This window comes from Camelus bactrianus, chromosome 1, assembly GCF_048773025.1.
Source record: "Camelus bactrianus isolate YW-2024 breed Bactrian camel chromosome 1, ASM4877302v1, whole genome shotgun sequence".
NCBI lineage: Eukaryota > Metazoa > Chordata > Mammalia > Artiodactyla > Camelidae > Camelus > Camelus bactrianus.
This window is the reverse complement of record NC_133539.1, coordinates 132,605,091-132,624,251: the sequence shown is the minus strand read 5'-3', so window position 1 is coordinate 132,624,251 and position 19,161 is coordinate 132,605,091. Positions and strand designations below refer to the sequence as shown.

The following is a 19,161-nucleotide window of genomic DNA, read 5'->3' as shown; positions in this document are numbered from 1 at the left end:
CAACACAAGAAAATGAAAATGACAGTGAGCAGCCCGTGAAGCCGGCAGACACACAGTGCATGGCTGTGTTCCCGCCTCGACTTTCTGTAACCAGCAGGGAAAATGTGCATTTCAAGAAATAGACATAAACACTTTTCAGGACCTGAGCACACAATTTCCCTTTCAGGGTTTAGTGGGCTTCCATTTAATTCTATGAGAAATGTTTAAAACAACAGAACAACAGCTGAGATAGGGTTTAAAGTAACTTTCATGTCTTAGTGAAAATAAAGCCAACTGATAGTTATTATTTTTACTTTATTTGATCTCACTCTCTTACTTTACCTCCCCAACCTCCTCCAGAAAATGATTGTGAACATCCCCTCCTGTGTCAGAAGGCTAAGTAGAAAGTACCAATGAAATGGAGGTTTGCTTTGTTGTTTTATTTTTCAAAACAAACATGTTTCATTCATGTGATTTAATAATTAACATCAGAAACAAAGTCTACTCAATAAATGGTAGCCAAAATATGTCATCATAGCTGCTCATCAGGTTTAGCCCCACGTTACACACTTTTACATGGACATGTGCCATGTGCTGTCATGGGAAACGGTGAGTGGGGACAGGGCCTCAGTTCTCACAGGGAACACGGCCTGGTGGGGGAGGTGTTGTTCAATCATTGCCCTTTTTTTTTAATGTACTTAGAAATTATGGGAAATGCTATTTAAAAAGAACAAAATGAGTCAATGAAAGTGAAAAATACAAGGACAGCTTTTAGGCTGAGGGAAGACAGGAAACCTCTTTGAAGAGCTGACACTCCACTGAGACCCAAAGGACAACTCCGGTGCTGCAGGTGAAGGGCAGGGACACATTGATAAAGGGCTGATATCCAGAATATACCAAAATCTCTTTAAACTCAAAAAGAAGGATGAACAACCTGATTAAAAAATGAGCAAAATGCCTGAACACAGACCTCATCGAAGAAGAAATCTAGATGCCAAAGAAGTCTATGGAAAGATGCTCCACAGCATCTGTCATCAAGGGGCTGCAGACTGAAACAGCGAGGTACCACTGCACACCTGTCAGAACTGCCAAAACGCAGAACACTGACAGCACCGAATGCTGGTGAGGATGTGGAGCGTCAGGAAGTCTCATGCATTGCTGGTGGGAATGTAAAAGGGCCCAGATACTTTGGAAGACGGTCTGGCAATTTTTTACAAAACTAAACGTACTCCTAACATATGATCCGGCTACTGTGCTCCTTGGTGTTTACTCGACGAAATCGAAACTTAAGTCCACACACAAAACTGCATACAGATGTTAATAGCAGCTTTATTCATAATCACCAGAACTCAGAAGCAACTAAGCTGTTCTTCAGTAGGTGAATGGATAAACTGTGATCCAGCCAGAAAATGGACTATTATTTGGTGCTAAAATGAAATGAGTTATCAAGGCATGGAAAGACATGGAGGAACCTTAAATGCTTATTACTAAGTGAAAGAAGCCAATCTGGGAAGGTTCCGCAACTGTCTGATTCCAACTATATGGTGTTCTGGGAAAGGGAAAACCACAGAGACTAAAAGATCAGTTGCTCTCAGAGGCTAGAGGGGAAGGAGCAATGAATGAGGTGCAGCACGGAGCATTTTAAGGTCACTAAGACAGACTACTCTGTATGATGCTGTGACGGTGGATACATGTCATTGCACATCTGTCCAAACCCACAGAGTGCACACCACCAAGTGTAAATCCTAGTGTCAAGTCTGGGCTCTGGGTGATGATGACGTGTCAGTGCAGGTTCACCCATTGTCACAAATGCACGCTCTGGTGCAGGCGTCAATAGTGAGGAGGCTGTGGGGACAAACTGCAGTTCATACACCGAATCCAGCCCCAGCCACCACTGTTAATAATGCTCTGTGGGTGTGTGGAATGTCCGGCTGCTCTGGCGTCTGAACAGCAGAGCTGAGCAGCTGCACCAGAGATCAGGAGGTTTGCAGACCCTGAAATACTTACTCCCAAGCCCTTGACAGAAAAAGTCTGCTGAGCCCTGTTCTAAACGAATCAGAATTCACCCTGATGAGACAGGAAAGCAGGGCCCAAACCAGGCATGGTTAATGGGACTGAAGCAATGTTTTAGTTCCAACACCTTTGCTGAAGTCCTGCAGATCCAGCGACAGACTGTAGCCAGGAAGCATCTGCAGAAGGAGTCGGTAGCAGGCCTTCCCACCAGGCTCTGGGATGCCGGGGGCCGCGCGCTGAATGGGGGCCACCTGCTTGAAGAAGGCGGACTTGCGTTGGAAGCCGATCAAATCATAGAGCTCGGAGAGGATGCTGCACTGCTGAATTCTCTCCTAGGAATGCTGAAGCACAGGGAGAAAAGCAACAAGCATCTGAACGAAACATGTAATTGAAAAAAGACCCGTAAAAAATTTTCCCTTATAACAGAGACCCAACGACACAGGAAGGAAGAGGAAGGCTGACTTCATGCACTGATGGGACCGGATGCAGAAATGCAGGGACGCAGCGCTGTGCAGACGCTCCAGACCCACTCTGGGCCCCACCTTTCCGAGTTCCGCCTCTCCTTTTACTAGAAAGATCCGTATTCCCTGAAACAGAGGAATCTGCTACCTAAACATGGGACACAGAGATGGGAAAGAGGAAAAGGAAGGGAAAGTAAAGGAACAACAGTTCATCTAGACCCTAGGGTTTGGGCGGGACTTTTACCAAACACACAACCTCTCAAAGCACAGAGCACACAGTGAGAGGCTGACAGAGTGTCTGCGACTTCTGCTCCTTAAACACCAGCTACCTGCCAGCACACGCTGTGCCCGTTACTGAATCATTACAATCATTTCAGAAACTATTACTACCCCGGCTCACAGGCAAGGAAATCTGAAATTCGGGGAGGAATTATTATCATCCTGGACAAATTCCCACGGCCCAGAAGTGTCAGAGCCTCCGGCAGACCCTGGACTAAAATGCTCCTCATCACCACGGGCCCTGAGCCTCAGGCTGAGGCCACGTCATGTCTGCACGGGCCCAGAGCACGAGTCTGTGTGACAGGGAGTGGTCCCATTTGAAGTGCCAGGCCAAGGCCCTCAGGAACATATGTAATGAAACCAAATACCCAAACTCATTTCCAACGCACTTCCCTGTCCGGTAGGACTGCTCGGTACATCTGGCTTATCACCTGTGCACAGGCTTTGAAGGGGCCCAGACAGTGACGTGACGACCCAATGGAAGTGGCTCGGAGACCGCTTCATCACAGGACAGACTCTCCCGGCTTCCAACGTTAACTCTCCATTCCATTTCCAACTGGAAAGTAACTTTAGACTTGTTTTCCTCTCCAGAAACAAAGACAGTGGTAACATCAGCGGGAAACTCAAGACTGAGGAAGAGTCTCCTGGCCATTTGGAAGGATAGGCTGGGGAGGGAACAGAGACAGGGATCAGAAAGACCCGTGTTCCAGTCCAAAGTCTGCACATCACTCGCTTTGACAGTTTCCTTATTAATACAGGTGATAAAATCTAATTATGATTGTTGGGAAAACTAAATGAAATAACGTATGCCACTAGCATAGGTGTAAAATCCTCCATGAGTGTTCCAGAAATGGACGTGACCATGGTTAGATACTGTCTGCCAAGTCTTGTGTGCTAAGTTCACATCAGCCAGCCAGAGATGTGCCAGAGAATGCCTCAACAGCCAGCAGCCTTCTCCAACTTGGAAACTCACAGTGTCCGAAGTACAGGCAGCGGTGGATGCTTTGGGACACTCTGGAGGTAACACTCCAGTGATGACTTTAAAAAGCTGGGGAGAATTTAGGGGACCATACAGTTCAAATACAGAAAACTCATTCCATGTCTACAAATATTCATCTCGAGCCATGATGATTCAGAGAGGAAATACATATTCAAACGTTCATCATTTTCCCACATAAGTGCATCAAAACAATTTGGAAAGAATGTAACTTTCTTTTCTAGATCACACAGTGGTTATTACAAGGTTTGTACTGAAAGCCCTCCGTGTAAATCATCTGCAAACATAACTGGGTCCATTATCAGTCATCATCATTTGAAGGGAAGGATGGAAAAGAACAAAGCCAAGCTAATACGCTCCGGTATTTTGTTGCGTTATGATGTCACAGAGGAGACGGACAGGTCATCAAGGAACCACTCTGCCGTGATCACGGAGCCGGAGAGCGGGATGGGCGGCAAGATGTATGGCGCAGCCATAGCTGTGCCCGTGCTTCTAGGCAGGTACCCCGTCACTTCGACAAGGTGTCAAAAGTGTATGCCCACGTCCTCATCACCTGTCATGCATTAAAGAGAAATGGAAACCTATAAACGGCCAATAACCTCGGTGGGTACACCGTCCAAAGAGCAAAGTCACAGTTTGACAACTGGTCATCCCGGTTCCCTGGGATTCATTATTGGAGAACCTTAAAAACCACTCCTCTGTCCTCAAGAAGTGCTGCCTACTTGTCCTATCTTTGGCTCAGGGATACAGCACGTTCACGTGGACTTTAATGTCTGCACAGATTTGAGTGTCTTTCTCCAGGTTCACTTGTCCATTCTGAAGAGGTCTGAGTTAAGTCCAAATTCCATAAGATCAATTCCCTCCAGTGACAACTCAACGAGTCTGCAATTACAAACCAACTGAACAGGACTGTCCTCAGCTAAAAATGTCACCCACCCTTCACTGATTTCTTAATCTCCTCTCCTGGCTAATTGCAACAGACTAACACCACCCTCCACCAAGTTCCCCAACTATGTCAAATAGAAAGTAAGGTCCATAAAAGATGAGACAACTCCATAGTCACATCTGAATTCCTAGCATATATTAATGTCAATAAATAGAACTATGATTATGGCTTCTTTCCTTTAAAACCTTTCTGGTTATTTAAATGAGACCATGGAAGGGAGGTGTTTGGGTCCAGTATCTTGATCCAGAAGACTCTGGAGACCTTTTTCGGAATGGCTGCCCACTGATTCATTCAAAACACAACTTCTCTTTCCGGGAGGAGCTGTGATTTTCTGCCAGGAGTTTGTTGTCACTCTCATGCCAGAACAGATTTAAACTAAATACTTACATTGGATATGTTATTTTCCCCCGCTTCCAAAAAAATTGACTTTCCTTACTTCCTTGCCTTGAGGAATGCTTTTTTACTTTTCTTTCTAATTCACCCTTTTATACAGCAGGATTTAGTATGTGCTTGGCCTTACATAAGAACAGCCATCCAACTCCCAGTGTGAGAGGCCTGGGGCTCACCTCCTGCCCTCCTGTCAAGGCAATTGAAACTCAGTTCAGGAGCCAACTGGCCCCCCAGGGCTTCTAAGGCTCGCGTATCTCCCAGAATCCTTGCTTTCTGGTTTGACTTGGCTTCTGAGGATTTCCCCTCAGTTTCTTGACAATTAGTTGTGCAGCTTGAAAGATGAGGAAGGAAGGTCTTATTTCTTAATCAGCATTTTAAGGAACTTATGTAATGAAGGTTTTCAAGAGTTTTTGAACCCTCCATTGCAGAGACAGAAAACACACTAGATATTTTCTAAATCTAGCTATCATGTGCATTTTTTTCTTTGCTTTTGTTTTCTTAACTGCTAACAGACATTTTTAATTAAAAAATAAAATAAGGCCCCAAATAGGATAGAACATTGAAGAGGAAACAAAATTAAAGGGCAAAGACAGAAAAATTATAATTACTCTACAAAGTTAATAGAAAACATACACTATGGATCAGATCAGCAATTCTCAGTAACAGCTAATTGAAACCTGACCATGAGGTAAAATGTCTCTCCTGTCAGGAGACGGCCAACAGAAAACAGAATTAAATCAACAAACTAAAATTCTAAGTCTGGCGAGGTAGAGAAGTCTACCAGCTAAATGTGTTTTCTTCTGGAAAAGAGGGAGACACACAAGATCTTTTCTGTGGAGCCTGAGCCCAGGTGAGGACGGTGAAGTGAGCTCTGTACGTACCCAATTAGCAAAGTGAGTGATGAATAAAGAGACGTGAGCTTTGATGACAGAGATGATGCTACTATTCACTTGTCCTGTAAGTATGTCTTCACGTTCAATGATCAATACCTCGGCATCCTCAGGGATTGAGATTATAGGAAAATGCACAGCTCGGGCCTAGAACTCCTCTATGATTGGGGCACTGCACTTAGATGATTCAAGGGCGCCTCCAACTCCACCTGCAAATAGCTGATTTCACGGTGCTCCTCCCATAGCCGTCCTGCCCAGGGCCCCTTGTCGGGGTCAAGGTCTCTCTGCCTCTCCCAGCTCAGTCCCATCACTCATAGATGTGACTGGGCCCCTCCTTCAGGGCCCAATTTCCTCAGTCAACGAGTCCCACCACCAGCACCTCACCTACCAGACTCTCACTGGCACTCCCTCAGCACTAACTCTGTGCTGGGGACCACACTGCACATTGCGCACACGTTATCTCACTGGATCTCCACAGAAGTCCTGGGAAGTCGGTATATCACTGCTTCAAGTAATAAGATAAATTGTTTCACTTCCTTGAGTGTGTCATCCAAAGTGACACGGCTACTGAGCCACAAACCTGGGACTGAAAATCACTTGAAAATTGAACACTGCTACACCTCGCAGCCACCCTACTCTGACTTATCACATCACCTCCTGCCGAGCCTTCTAAATGTTTCTAAGCATTCTACAAGACAAAAGTGATCTACGAGAGCACCCCTCTCCCCTAATTAAAATCTGACAATGACGTTCCACTTCCCTTAGGAGAAAGCCACACCGGGCCTGAGCACAGCCCAATGGCCCGGCATCCGCGTACCCTGCGCGGCCGCGCTGCCTCACCCATCACGCAGCGCTACATGTGCCGTGTCCAGGACAGGGATGCTGACTCCGTACAACCCGGGGCTCGTCTCACTCAAACAATGATCACCCTCTTCAGTGCTGACTCTCAGAAAATTGTTTTCTCTGGATGAATCAATATCTTTTTCCTTACAACTTCCCATCATTGATAATGAGCTCCCCCCAAAAGAGAGAAGAGCTAATCCTCAGACTCCTTATCTGTAAAGTGTGAATAACAAGGAAATATGAGAGGTGTTAAGCGAAATAATATTCATGTGAAGCTAAAGGACAATTCCCAACATACAGTAAGCAGTCAATATGTGCTTACTTAATATTAATAAGTATATAATGCATTCCAGCAACCTTAAATCAATGCTTTATGGCTTTGTCCAAAAGACTACTGACAAACTATTGGACGAACACCTTTGAGCAGATCCGCCCAGCGTACTGGGATAGGTAAGCCTTGACTCCAATTACAGCTGCAGCCAACCAGCACTACGGGGCGGGGGCAGTTTGCTCAAACTCGTACATGTTGCTTGAGCATTTAATTGTCACTAATGAATAAAGACAGGTGTTCTTTAGTCAAAACTCCTGAAACATAAATCTTCAAAGATTGATGCAAATTAGTTTCAAGTACAACACTCTCACTAGAAATTATTTGAAAATTATAGTCTTAGCTCCTCCACACATCGAAAGGGCATTTTCTTAATGTATCTGACTATATACACTGAGAGGATTGTTTAAAAGAAATTAAGATGAAGCCATAATGAATAAGCTTTCAGTATAATCTGCACAAAGCCCCACCCAAGGGTCTCACTTCTCACTTCCACATAGGTGTTCAGGTAGCTTAACCTGGGTCTTGATTTCTTATGACACGGGGGTGGGAAGAATTGTGGATAGATTTATGAAGCAAATATAAATCTAGGGTATTTGATGTGTAGGAATGCTAGAAATAAATAAATTGATATATAGTCCCACCCTTAGGAAGCTCAGCCTTTCCAATTACAACAGCACTAAAAATAAAATGAGAGATACATTTATCAAAATTTTACAAGATTTGCACATTGAACATTTTGAAGTATCACCAAAAAAAATTAAAAGATCTACATATATGGAAGGCATCCCATGTTCATGGAATGGTAGACAATATTGTTAAAAATGTTAAGACTCCCCAAAATGATCTACAAATTTAATGGAATCCCTATCAAAATTCCAGCTGACTTCTTTGCAATAATTGAAAAACTGATGCCAAAATTCATATGGAAGTACAAGGGAACCAGGTCAGCCAAAACAATCTTGAAAAAGAAGAGCAAAGTTGGAGGACTCACTCAAATGTTACTACAAATCTATAGTACTCAAGTCATTATGGTACTGACATAAGTTTGGATGCATAAATCTATGAGACACAATAAAAAATCCAGGGGGGAAAGTTACATTTACAGTCATTTTTCCAGAAATGTGCCAACAACACTCCATTGAAAGAATAGTCTATTCAACAAATGGTGCAGAGACACCTGGGTATCTGAAGGCAAAAGAATGAATCTGGAATCTGGACCCCCGTATTTTATTTAACAAATAAAATATTAATTCAAAATGGATCACAGAAGGAAATGTAAAAACTAAATGTATAAACTTTCTAAAAGAAGACATAGTTTAAATCTTTGTGGTCCTAGGATAGGCTATGGCTTCCTAGATACAATACCAAGAGCACAAGTGAAAAAAAAGAAAGATAAAATGGACTTCATCAAAATTAAAACCATTTGTTACAAAGGACATCATCAAGAAAGTGAAATGAAAGGGGAAGGGATAGCTCAAGTGATAGAGTGCGTACTTAGCAAGAAAAATAAAATGAATAAATCTAATTACCTCCCCTAGAAAGAAATTGTTTTAATGTTTTAAAAAAGTAAAGTGAAACGACAATCTGCAGAATAGGAGAAAAATTTTGCAAAGCATATATCTAATAAGAGACTAGTATCCAGGATATAAAACAAATGCTTACAACTGACCAATACAAAGAAAATCGACCCAATTTTTAAATATGCCAAGTATTTAAATAGATACACAATTGGCCAATAAGCATATGAAAAGATGCTCAGCATCACTAGCGAAATCAACATCAAAATGAGATCTGATTTTACACTCACTAGGATGGTTATAATCAAAACATGGACAATAACAAGTGTCGGTCAGGAGGCAGAGAAATGGGAACCCTCAATACGCAGCCGTTGGAAAGGGGCAATGGTAGAGCTTCTTTGGAAAAGCCTGGTGTTTCCTCAAAAGGTTAGAATTATATGGCACAGCAATTCAACTCCTACATATAGAGTCATACCTCAGTATCCTCGGGATTTCGTTTCAGGAAACCCCCACCCTGGATACCATAATCCAAGGATGTTCGAGTCCCTTTACAATCAGACATCTGGATCCATGAAGTGGAAACTACAGATATGGTGGGCCAACTGTACAGCCAACAGAATGAAAATATATTCTCACAAAACTTGCACATCAATATTCATGGCAGTATCATTCAGAGTAGACAAAGGTTACAAACAATATCCATCCATCAATGAACGGATAAACAAAATTACCAAGAATAGTCCCACAAACTTTTGGTCATTGAATCTTTGACAAAGGAGGTGAGAACATACAATGGAGTAAAGACAGCCTCTTCAGAAAATGGTGTAGGGAAAACTGGACAGCTGCATGTAAATCAATGAAGTTAGGCTACTCCCTCACAGCATACACAAAAATAAATTCAAAATGGCTTAAAGACTTAAACATGTAGACAAGACACTATAAACCTCTTAGAAGAAAACATAGGCAAAACATCTGACATACATCTCAACAATGTTTTCCTAGAGCAGTCTACTCAAGCAATAGAAATACAAGCAAAATAATACAAGTGGGATCTAATTAAACTTACAAGCTTTTGCACAGAAAAGGAAACAAAAAGCAAAACAAAAAGACAATATATGGAATGGGAGAAAACAGTTGCAATAAATGAAACTGACAAGGGCTTAATTCCCAGAATATGTAAACAGCTTTTACACTTAATAAGAAAGAAAAACAAACAATTCAATTCAAAAATGGGCAGAAGTCCTAAAGAAACATTTCTCCAATGAAGACATACAAATGGCCAATAGGCACATGAAAAAAATGCTCAATATCATTATCAGAGAAATGCAAATCAAAACTGCAATCAAGTCTCACCTCTCACCAGTCCGAATAGCCATCATTCAGAAGTTCACAGATAAATGCTGGAGAGGCTGCGGAGAATTGGGAAGCCTCCTACACTGTGGTGGGAATGCAGTTTGGTGGAGCCATTGTGGAATACTGTATAGAGGTTCCTCAAAAGACAAAAAATGGACCTCCTATATGACCCAGCAATCCCAATCCTGGACATATATCCAGAAGGAACCCTAACTCAAAAAGACACTTTCACCCCAATGTTCACAGCAGCACTATTTACAATAGCAAGACATGGAAGCAACCTAAATATCCACTGAAAGATGACTGGATAAAGAGACTGTAGTATATTTCTCCAATAGACTACTGTTCAGCCCTAAAATAATAACAAAATAATGCCATTTGCAGCAACATGAATGGACCTGGAGAATGTCATTCTAAGAAAAGTAAGCCAGAAAGAGAAAGAAAAATACCATATGAGATCGCACACATGAGGAATCTTAAAAAAAAAAAAAATCAATAAACAAAGACACAAAAAGATAAACTTATCTACAGAACAGAAACAGACACAGAGACATAGAAACCAAACTATGGTTACCAGAGGGGAGAGGGTGTGGGAAGGAATATATTGGGAGTTCAAGATCTTCAGATACTGAGTATGTATAGAATAAACCGCAAGTTTATACTGTATAGCACAGGAGAATATATTTAATATCTTATAGTAACTTATGTTTAAAAAGAATATGAAAATGAATACAGTTATGTTCCTATTTAACTGAATTGTTGTGCTGTACACAAGAAACTGACACAACATTATAAACTGACTAGACTTCAATGAAAATATTTTTAAATAGACCAAAAACGAAAAAAAAGAAAAAGGATATTATGAAACCAAAAGAATAATGTACTGACTCAGGCTACAATATGGATGAACCTTGAAACTTTAAGCTAAATTAAGCCAGACACAAAAGGACAAATAGTGCCCATTAAGGTGAACTGTTTCTAAGCGTTTACTGTACTACTTCTGTAAATTTTCCGGAGATTTGAAGTCTATCAATATCAAAATAAAATGTACTATTCATTAAAATCATAAAACGCTTCCTCACAGGAGGGCTTTAATTATTAAATGCAGAAATGCATGTAAAGCTCCTGGAAAAACACTTTGCACGTCCACACACAGACACTGCTGTCACTGCCTCTCAGAGGGTGGTGCCAGCGCTGATGAAGGCTGCCTCCACTCGCTGCCCTGCAGACAGGAGTGAGGGCCTGGGCTCTGACAGGCAGGGTGAGCGTGACCCTGGGTCAGACACAGCCATGCCCCAGACTCTGCGTTACCCAACTTTCTTATACAAACTGCAACATGTAATGTAAACACGCTACAGGGATGTATCTTACAACACAGGGAATACAGCCAATGTTTACAGTAACTATAAAAGGAGCATCTATTGTACACCTGAAAAATATCATTTTAAATCAGCTATATCTTTGTAAAAAATTAAAAAATAATTTAAAAATGTTATCACTTTAATATTCAATTCGGTTTTTAAGTAACTACTAAACAGCTTAGAATGTATAAAAGCATTTAAGTGTGCTGTTTGTTTACATATTTATTTACTTTCAGCCTCCTGCTAAAAGAGAAATTAAACAATTTTTTTAAACACACCTAAACAACCATAACAACAAAAAGGCAAAATTGAGAGTGAAGAGAAATTGGAGATTCAATACTTAAATGAAACCAGGAGGAGGTAAAGTCATAAAAATGGATTCCCTGGAGTCAGGGCAAGTGTTAAAGCCCGACTAGAAATTCAGCTCTAAGATTCTTGGCAGCTACAGCAAAAAGAAAAGATCATGGGGGGGTGGTAGAGTGTGTGCTTAGCGTGCACGGGGTCCCAGGTTCAAGCCCCAGGGCCTCCACTAACAGATAAATACACCTAATTACCTACCCCCCCAAAAGAGTCCCAAAGAAAAGAAAAAGAGAGATTTCTTTCCAAAAAAACCTGATATTAAATTTGGATTAAATACTTAAAAAAAAAAAAAAATATAGAAAAGATGAGTGACACTGTGAAGGAAAAGCCCAGCTGGGCTAACGAGCTAAGTCACAAATCTAAGTGTGATAAGTGTCGGTTTACTGATCTAACTATTGCTGGGCTAACTCGTAAATCTGAAGTTTAGTGTCACTTTACTGGGCTAATAACCTAACTCGTAAATCCAAGGTCAACAATTGTCAGTAACGTGATCTGTTCCAAAATCATAAGCTTCAGTGTACTGATTCCTTGCTTTTTGTTGTTTGAGCCTTATTGGCTAATACACCCTTACTTGTAATTAACCCTATAGAACCTCATGTGCAGGTCTTGGAGGTGCTCAGAGCTTCGGAACAGGAGCCCCTCTGAGCCCGCCAGCATAATAAATCTCAGTGCTTGTTTCTTGGCTGGCCTGTTTTTTCCGTAACAACACAAGCGATAATGCCCTTGAGATAAATATGTGATGGCTGCTGGCAGGTCCCCATGTCTCAAGTGGCAAAATCTGAAACATCCTTCTCACCACTCAGAGTCATCATAAGCTCACTCCACACTTCCCGCTGTTAAATGCAGGAGCACAGGCAGGGCCCGGCCTTTGCTCTCTCTGTGTCATCACAGTGAGACAGGATGGAAGGGGACAGAGCACAGCCATTCAAGGAAGGCCACAGCAATTAACATCAAAATGGTGAAGGATTCAAACCCCAGTAGGCCTTGAGGCTCAGGATGAAGAGATTTAACTTCTAGCAGAGCTTGAGCTTCATTATACACCCATTGTAATAGTAACATGGTGAATAACATGCCCCAAGGTACCATGGCATTCCCAAGGCTAGCCACAAAATGTCAAAGGGTGGGAAATGGCCAACTCCCCGGGAATCCCAGCCCCTTGCCCTTAGGCTGTTCCTTCTACATATTAGCAAATGAAACCACCAAGCCCAAGAAAACGAGCAACACAGCGCCACCTCGCGGTCACCCCTCTCTCTCCCTCTTCAGAGAAAGCCCACACTCTGTGGAGTGTGTACCTACTTTTAATCTGAGCACCCAAATCCCACACCTCGTGGACTTTCTGTTGCCTTTCAATGTGTCTCTGTGAATAAATCTACATTTTCTCAACACTGGCTTGCTCTTGAATACTTTACTGCACGAAGCCAAGGAACAAAATCTGGTGGGACACATCCCAGGGGCTCAACCAAAGACTGGGACACAGCCCTTCTCATGCCCCACATCTGTTTTCTTGTATCAACAGGACTGGGTTGTGAAGGGAGCTCTGAGGCCCCAGCTAAGGGACAGAAGCCACCCCCACGGCTCGAATTGGCTGGCAGCCTCTTCCCCAGCAGGGGCCTTGGGGTCTGCCCGGTTCTCTGTGTTTCTCTGTTGTGCTGACTCCCCAGCCACAGAGCGTTCTCCCTAGGCCTGTCCCCACAAAACCCTTCTCTCCAAAATACAAGCACATCATGTCACAATCCTCTTGTTCAACCAGGAAATGCTTAACCCACTTTTTCCCTCCACAGTAAAGTACCTAACTGTCCTCCCTCCCATCCCAACACTTCTTTCTTTGTGAGAACTCTGCACTCCCCACACACCATCCTGAACGCAGGTGCCTTGCTGGCTGGGACCGAGATGTTTCAGTCTCACACAGCGGGCATCCTTTCACTTTCCCCTTGTTACCATAAAAAAGCCTTTCCTGAGTCACCCACAAATCTGATTCTGAACTTCATAAAGTGCTGAGATTGCAGTCACTGTGTGCATACCTCCCAGGTTTTGACTAAGTTTCCTTCACGAGATCTTCATTAAGGAGCTGCATCAAGAAGTCGAAAGAGGATATTCTTACATCTGAGCGGAGGAGCCTGCAAGAAATTTAAATGGCTTTCAAGAGAGAGTTAACCAGGGACAGACAGGTCGCAGGTCCTAGTCAACAGTGTCATGAGGCAAAATGTTCTTCAAAGACTCAGAGTGGCTTCTGAACATGGAGTCGGCAGGGAGGAGGTGACACGCAGTGAGTGGGGTGAGTGACAAAGGGTACGCTCCCCCAGCTGGGGAAGAATTGGATTTTGTTCTAGTTTTCCAAACAATTTCTTAATACCTTTTTCTCCTATTGTCACATACCATTTCCTATGATTTAAGAATATCAATGTCAGTCATTTGGGCCGCTTGGGAGAGGCAACATGATGCCATTCACAGGGCTGGGACATGACAGCCACACCAGTCTAGGTTGAAAGACCAGTGGGGGTATTTCCATGGTGATCACGGGCATGCAGCAAACTCCCCAGCTTCAATGACTTCATCTCAAAGGTGGGGCAATAAAACTACCAAGAAAAGTGCGTGATGATTATGGAAGACATCTGTTTACTAGGTAAGTGCCCGTGACAGCTGCAGCTTAATGGGGAATGAGTATGATTAACAAGGCCCTGTCTACCTGGCCACACGCTCCCTGCCTTCCTGCCTTGGTGCAGCAGCAGAGATTGTTTAGCTGAGATGAACGCCCCCAGAGCAGCCCCGACGGGAAAGCTCGCAGCTCTGCATTGTGAGGCGTGTTCCTTTCCTTCTCAGTGCTGATCACAGTTTGCTGTCATCTGTTTTTATGTTTATCCCTTTTGTAACTTCCTCTCCTCCAGAGTTTTTGCTCAAGCAGCGCAGAGCCAGGTGTGTCTTGCGGCCTGCCCGATATTCTGGGCTGGGAAACAGCCGACCACACATCTGGCTCTGGTGCTGAACGGAGAGGGCAGAAGGCCCTGGGGCCCATGCTGAACCGAGGCCCATGCACCCAAAATTATGGTCTGACTTTGGGCAAATTACACAGTCTTCTTTACCCTGAGATTCCTCATCTGTCCATGAAAATAACTGGCCATGGCACACAGAGTTACCAAGATTAAAGGAAATCACCAAATTCACAACATATTCAAGGGGCTACCAGTGCATCCTCAACAGAAAAATGCTGCCTTTACGGCTCTGACACATGCCAAGCGGGGCGGCCACACACAGTGAACACTGCTAAGTGCTTCATGTGTGCTACAATACTCTTTAGAACTTACAACAATCCCAGGAAGAAACGAATATTATCATGCCCATTTCACAGATTCACCAACAGGTTAAGAGAGGTTACATTCTACTCCAAGGCCGTATGGTGAGGAAATGGCGATTTATACTGGAATCTGGGCCCAGGCTTAGGCTCCATCTCTCTCCCATCCACCTGACCACTTGCCTATGAATTCCACCTGTCCAATACACAAGTTTGCAGCCGGCCAGCTCTTAAATGCAATGTGTGCCACCATTTGTCAATGTTGGTTAATTACCATAAACTGTTCCCAGAAACCACTACAGAAAAGAAACGTGGACTTAAGGAATTCTGCATTGCGTTCTCCTGTAATGTGCAGAAACCCTTCACTACACGACCAAATCCAAATGTATGCTTCCTCCATGTTTATGTTTGCACACGGCTTATTAAAGTAGAATGTACCTGCAGTAATTTCATCTCGGTTGCTTTCCAAGGTTGCAGATTATCCATAATCAGTCCGTGAATGAAAATACTACAATGTGAATGAAAATACTGCAACCATATTCAGTAAACAAAGAATGCTGAAACCAAGTCATCAGCGGCTGCTGCCACCCCCCAGGGAGGGCATGCCTGCAGCCCAGCCTCTCAGCCACTCACAGTGGTGCCCTCTGAGTGGACTCAGAGTAAGAAAGGACAGGATACTGGCCCTAGATACCTAGGTACCTGCCAAAGGGATGAATTCAATGACACAAATATTTGCTTCCTCCCATACATAGAAAAGCACTAAATACTTGATCTTGAGATATCTGGTTTTCTTTAGATAACAAGCAATATTTTATTGTTCCAACTACTTGGTCTTTCTTGTAAAACTTCTATATATCCTAGCTCCTCCCCTACCTCTTGGGAGCAGTCCCTCAGAGTGATCTGAGAGGTTGCCATCCCGGATCGAGTCCTCCAGCCAAATAAAACATAACTCTTAACATTTAGGCTGAACGTTTATTTCAATGAAGTCCCGGAATAGACAGAACTCATCAATTCTGTAATGGAACACACTGGATCAGGAAACAAAAGCGTGTTTTAGTCTGGAAAAACTACGGTTTCCTCTTTCTTCCAGTCATTATACAATCCCACCAGAACTCATTAATTTGCTGTCTGCTCATCTGGCAACCAAACTCAGAGAAGAGTCAACTCAGCAGAGTGCTCTACTCGGGAGAACACCCCGCAGCAGCACTGCAGGCTACCTGTCCTCCCGCACGCTCTGCTGACCCTTGGTGCCCTCCGTGACGACCAGGACAACGGAGCTGTTCCCAACAGCTGCGAAGTCCCACACGTTAAATAAATCATTTTATTTTATACGATATTTTACGTATATACCCATCTCTGAAAACAGCTTTGCTAGAAGCCCAAATCTTCAGCATCAATCTGCAAAGGCAAATCCGGTCCGCAAGGGAAAACAAGACTTAAGACGAAGCTAAGGCGTCCAAAGTACTCTCAACAACCTAAGGCCTCCAAAGTCCCCTGCAGGACCTTCAACCAAACTGCCTGCAGGCCTGCAGCTGCAGGCGGCAACATGTCTGCTTTTAAAGCAACCCCTTCCTGCCCTCGGGCACTACAATGTCCCTCTACGCCCTCCCATCTCAGGGTAACAGCAGCCGCTGCAGAACCTCACAGGGCAGCACTGACAGGACTGGACAAAGAGGATCAGAGCTAAACTAAGCCTTCTGATGACACGAGCTTGTCACTCTGTCACTTTACAGATGAAGATATATATAGAGAGAGGTGGGGTGATCTTGCTCAAAGTCACACAGCTAATAAGTGGCAAAGTCTATAACTCTGCTCCTCCCTCCGGTGTGACGCCCCAGCTGGGACGCCCACAGGGTTCTCTCCTGCCTGCCGGACCAGTCCTTTACTGTCACTCATAAAACACCACAGGGTCTGACCCTAGCCTAATTTTCAGCATCTTTTCCCTGCAGTCTCGCAGGAACAAGGCGGTTCGGGCCATTGTATGACTTCTGGCTCCCAGAAGCCTCCGTGCTCAGGCTGGTCTTGCCTGTGCATCCAGCACCCTGCTCAGAGGCTCTTCCTCCCCGGCAGGAGGACGTTTCCACTCTCCACATGACACCCCCTCAGGAAAGCCCTCTTCTCGCCCTCAGCTCAGCAGGTGTCCCAGGCCACATCCCGAGCTGCCCCATTAGGACTGCGGGTGCCCAGGTTTGCTAGTCAGACCAGCAGCCTCAGAGCCAGGGTTTATGCCCGGGTCACCCTGCAAACCTACTGCCCTCCTCACATCCCCCAGCCAGCAGGTCACCTGAAAGTCGCAGCAAGTGCCCCACCCAATCCCGAAGTCTCTTCATTTGCCAGCACCGCTGATGACTGGTCTCCAAACTTTGGTCAGTTTTGCACAAAACAGCAGCTTCCACTGTGAAGCAGGGGGTTTTCTCTTCTGCTCCCCATCCTTACTGGAAACGTCTAGGGAAATGAAAAGGCCTTTTCTCAACCCTTTTCTGATGACACCCACCCACCCACAATACTCACATGCTCAAGAGCTTTGGGTAAACCTGATTTTGTTTCACTTACGCTAAGGGGCTCAAAACACTGAGGGATTCTTTCTCTTTTGAGGGTATTTTTACTCAGTATATCGGCTTTAATCTGTTTTTGTCTCTCTCTTCAATATCCCTAGAAGTTGCCACTTCTTATTCCCTTCAGCAGCCTCCCTCCCAACATCTAGTCTAGGAAATCAGCTGTGATGAGGGGCCCGGGGTCAGTCACAGAAGACGCAACTAAGGCACAGAGAGGTGACATAATTTGCCCGAGAAGATCAGCTTCAAGCCCCAACACTGTGTGTCACGTCCCTCTGTTTAACACTTATGGTAAGCAAGCGAACTTTTTGTAGATTATGGTTATAAACAGATGAGGTATGAAAATACATACATGGACACACATCAACTCTAAGATGTTCATTAACTCCACTATTTTGTTTCTATTTATTTTATTTCTATTAAAAAAAATTAAGAACCTCTGCAGTCAATATAGCAAAATGTTACTGGGCTTTAAATACAGAATATAGAGGTTTTAAGTGTGTCATTACTCATCCTTATTTGTATGTTCACAACACAAACTGATTTGAAAGTCTCTCTCCCCTCCCCCTACTCTACTGGCTCTCACCTGAGCTCCAAAACCACACATCTAACAGCCTTTCATTTTACACACAGCTGAACTTATCAGTTATCCCCCAGAACTCCCTCAACAGATTTCCCTCCTCAGAGCACAGCAGGACCATCATTTACCTCATTAATCCACCCAGAAACCTGTTGCTTACTCCATCCTACCTTCACAGACATCATTCATCCTTTCCTTTTTACCATCTAAACATGCCTTCAATCTGTTCGCTTTTACCCGCTGACCATCCAACCGCTCAAGTGGAAGCCACCAACACTGCCCACCTGGACTCACGAGTCTCCCAAGTGGCCCCAAAGCCACTCTCCCCTACTTGAGACAAATGGGATTGTGTCACTCCCACGCTTTTAGGACTGTTTTCAAACCCACTGTTCTTAGAAGAAACTCCAAGTTCTTCACCTGATGAATGTCTTTGCCATCAAATTGTCAGCTCAGGGAGGGGAGGACACGCCCTCTCCCCTAGGACCTGCCCTCTGCCAGAGCATCAGCTTGGGAGGACCTGCTGAGCTACACCAGCCTGTATTCTAACCCTGGTCTTGAGTTCTTAGCAAACTGCTTCAACTATCCATACAAATCCAAGGTAGATTAGAAAGATTTTAGTTGTTGAGCTAGACTATTGATTTGGGGATTTTGCACTAGCAACCTGCAAGTACATGTTCTAATGATTCTGTCTTCTTAAAACCACACCCAGAGTTAAGTAGTATTTGTGGAATGTCTTCGGAGTAAAAGGGACTGTACTTTTGCAGACTTTATGTTTTATACCATGAACAACCCGGACAGGGTCACAAATGGAACCCCCTCACAAGTGACAGAAGACAGGTGACAGGCATATAGCAACAGGTCACAAAGATGGTAAGAGCAAAGTTGTTTCTCCAACCCCCCAAAAAATTTTTGAAAGAACTGAAAACTCTGAATTTTGAAAGTAAAATACTATCATATAAAGAAATAAAATAATCCTCTTCATCAGTGTTTCAAGATCTGACTCCAGAAATTTTAGCA

General features: G+C 43.7%; 1 protein-coding gene across 50 annotated transcripts in view; it reads right to left on the bottom strand.

Annotated features, from left to right (window-relative positions):
- Positions 1-404: 404 nt before the first annotated feature.
- Positions 405-19,161, bottom strand: part of LOC141578987 (uncharacterized) — a 196,294-nt gene continuing 177,537 nt past the window's right edge. For 44 of the 50 annotated variants that reach the window (XM_074373133.1, XM_074373137.1, XM_074373213.1 and 41 more), the window contains 4 exons: positions 17,294-17,454; positions 13,742-13,837; positions 3,164-3,397; positions 405-2,333 (listed from right to left, as the gene is read on the bottom strand). The gene's annotated coding sequence lies outside the window, so the exon portion shown is untranslated. Of the gene's footprint in view, positions 2,334-3,163; positions 4,283-13,741; positions 13,838-17,293; positions 17,455-19,161 lie in introns of all 50 variants that reach the window. The other 6 variants (XM_074373077.1, XM_074373108.1, XM_074373082.1 and 3 more) reach the window with 6 other exon arrangements.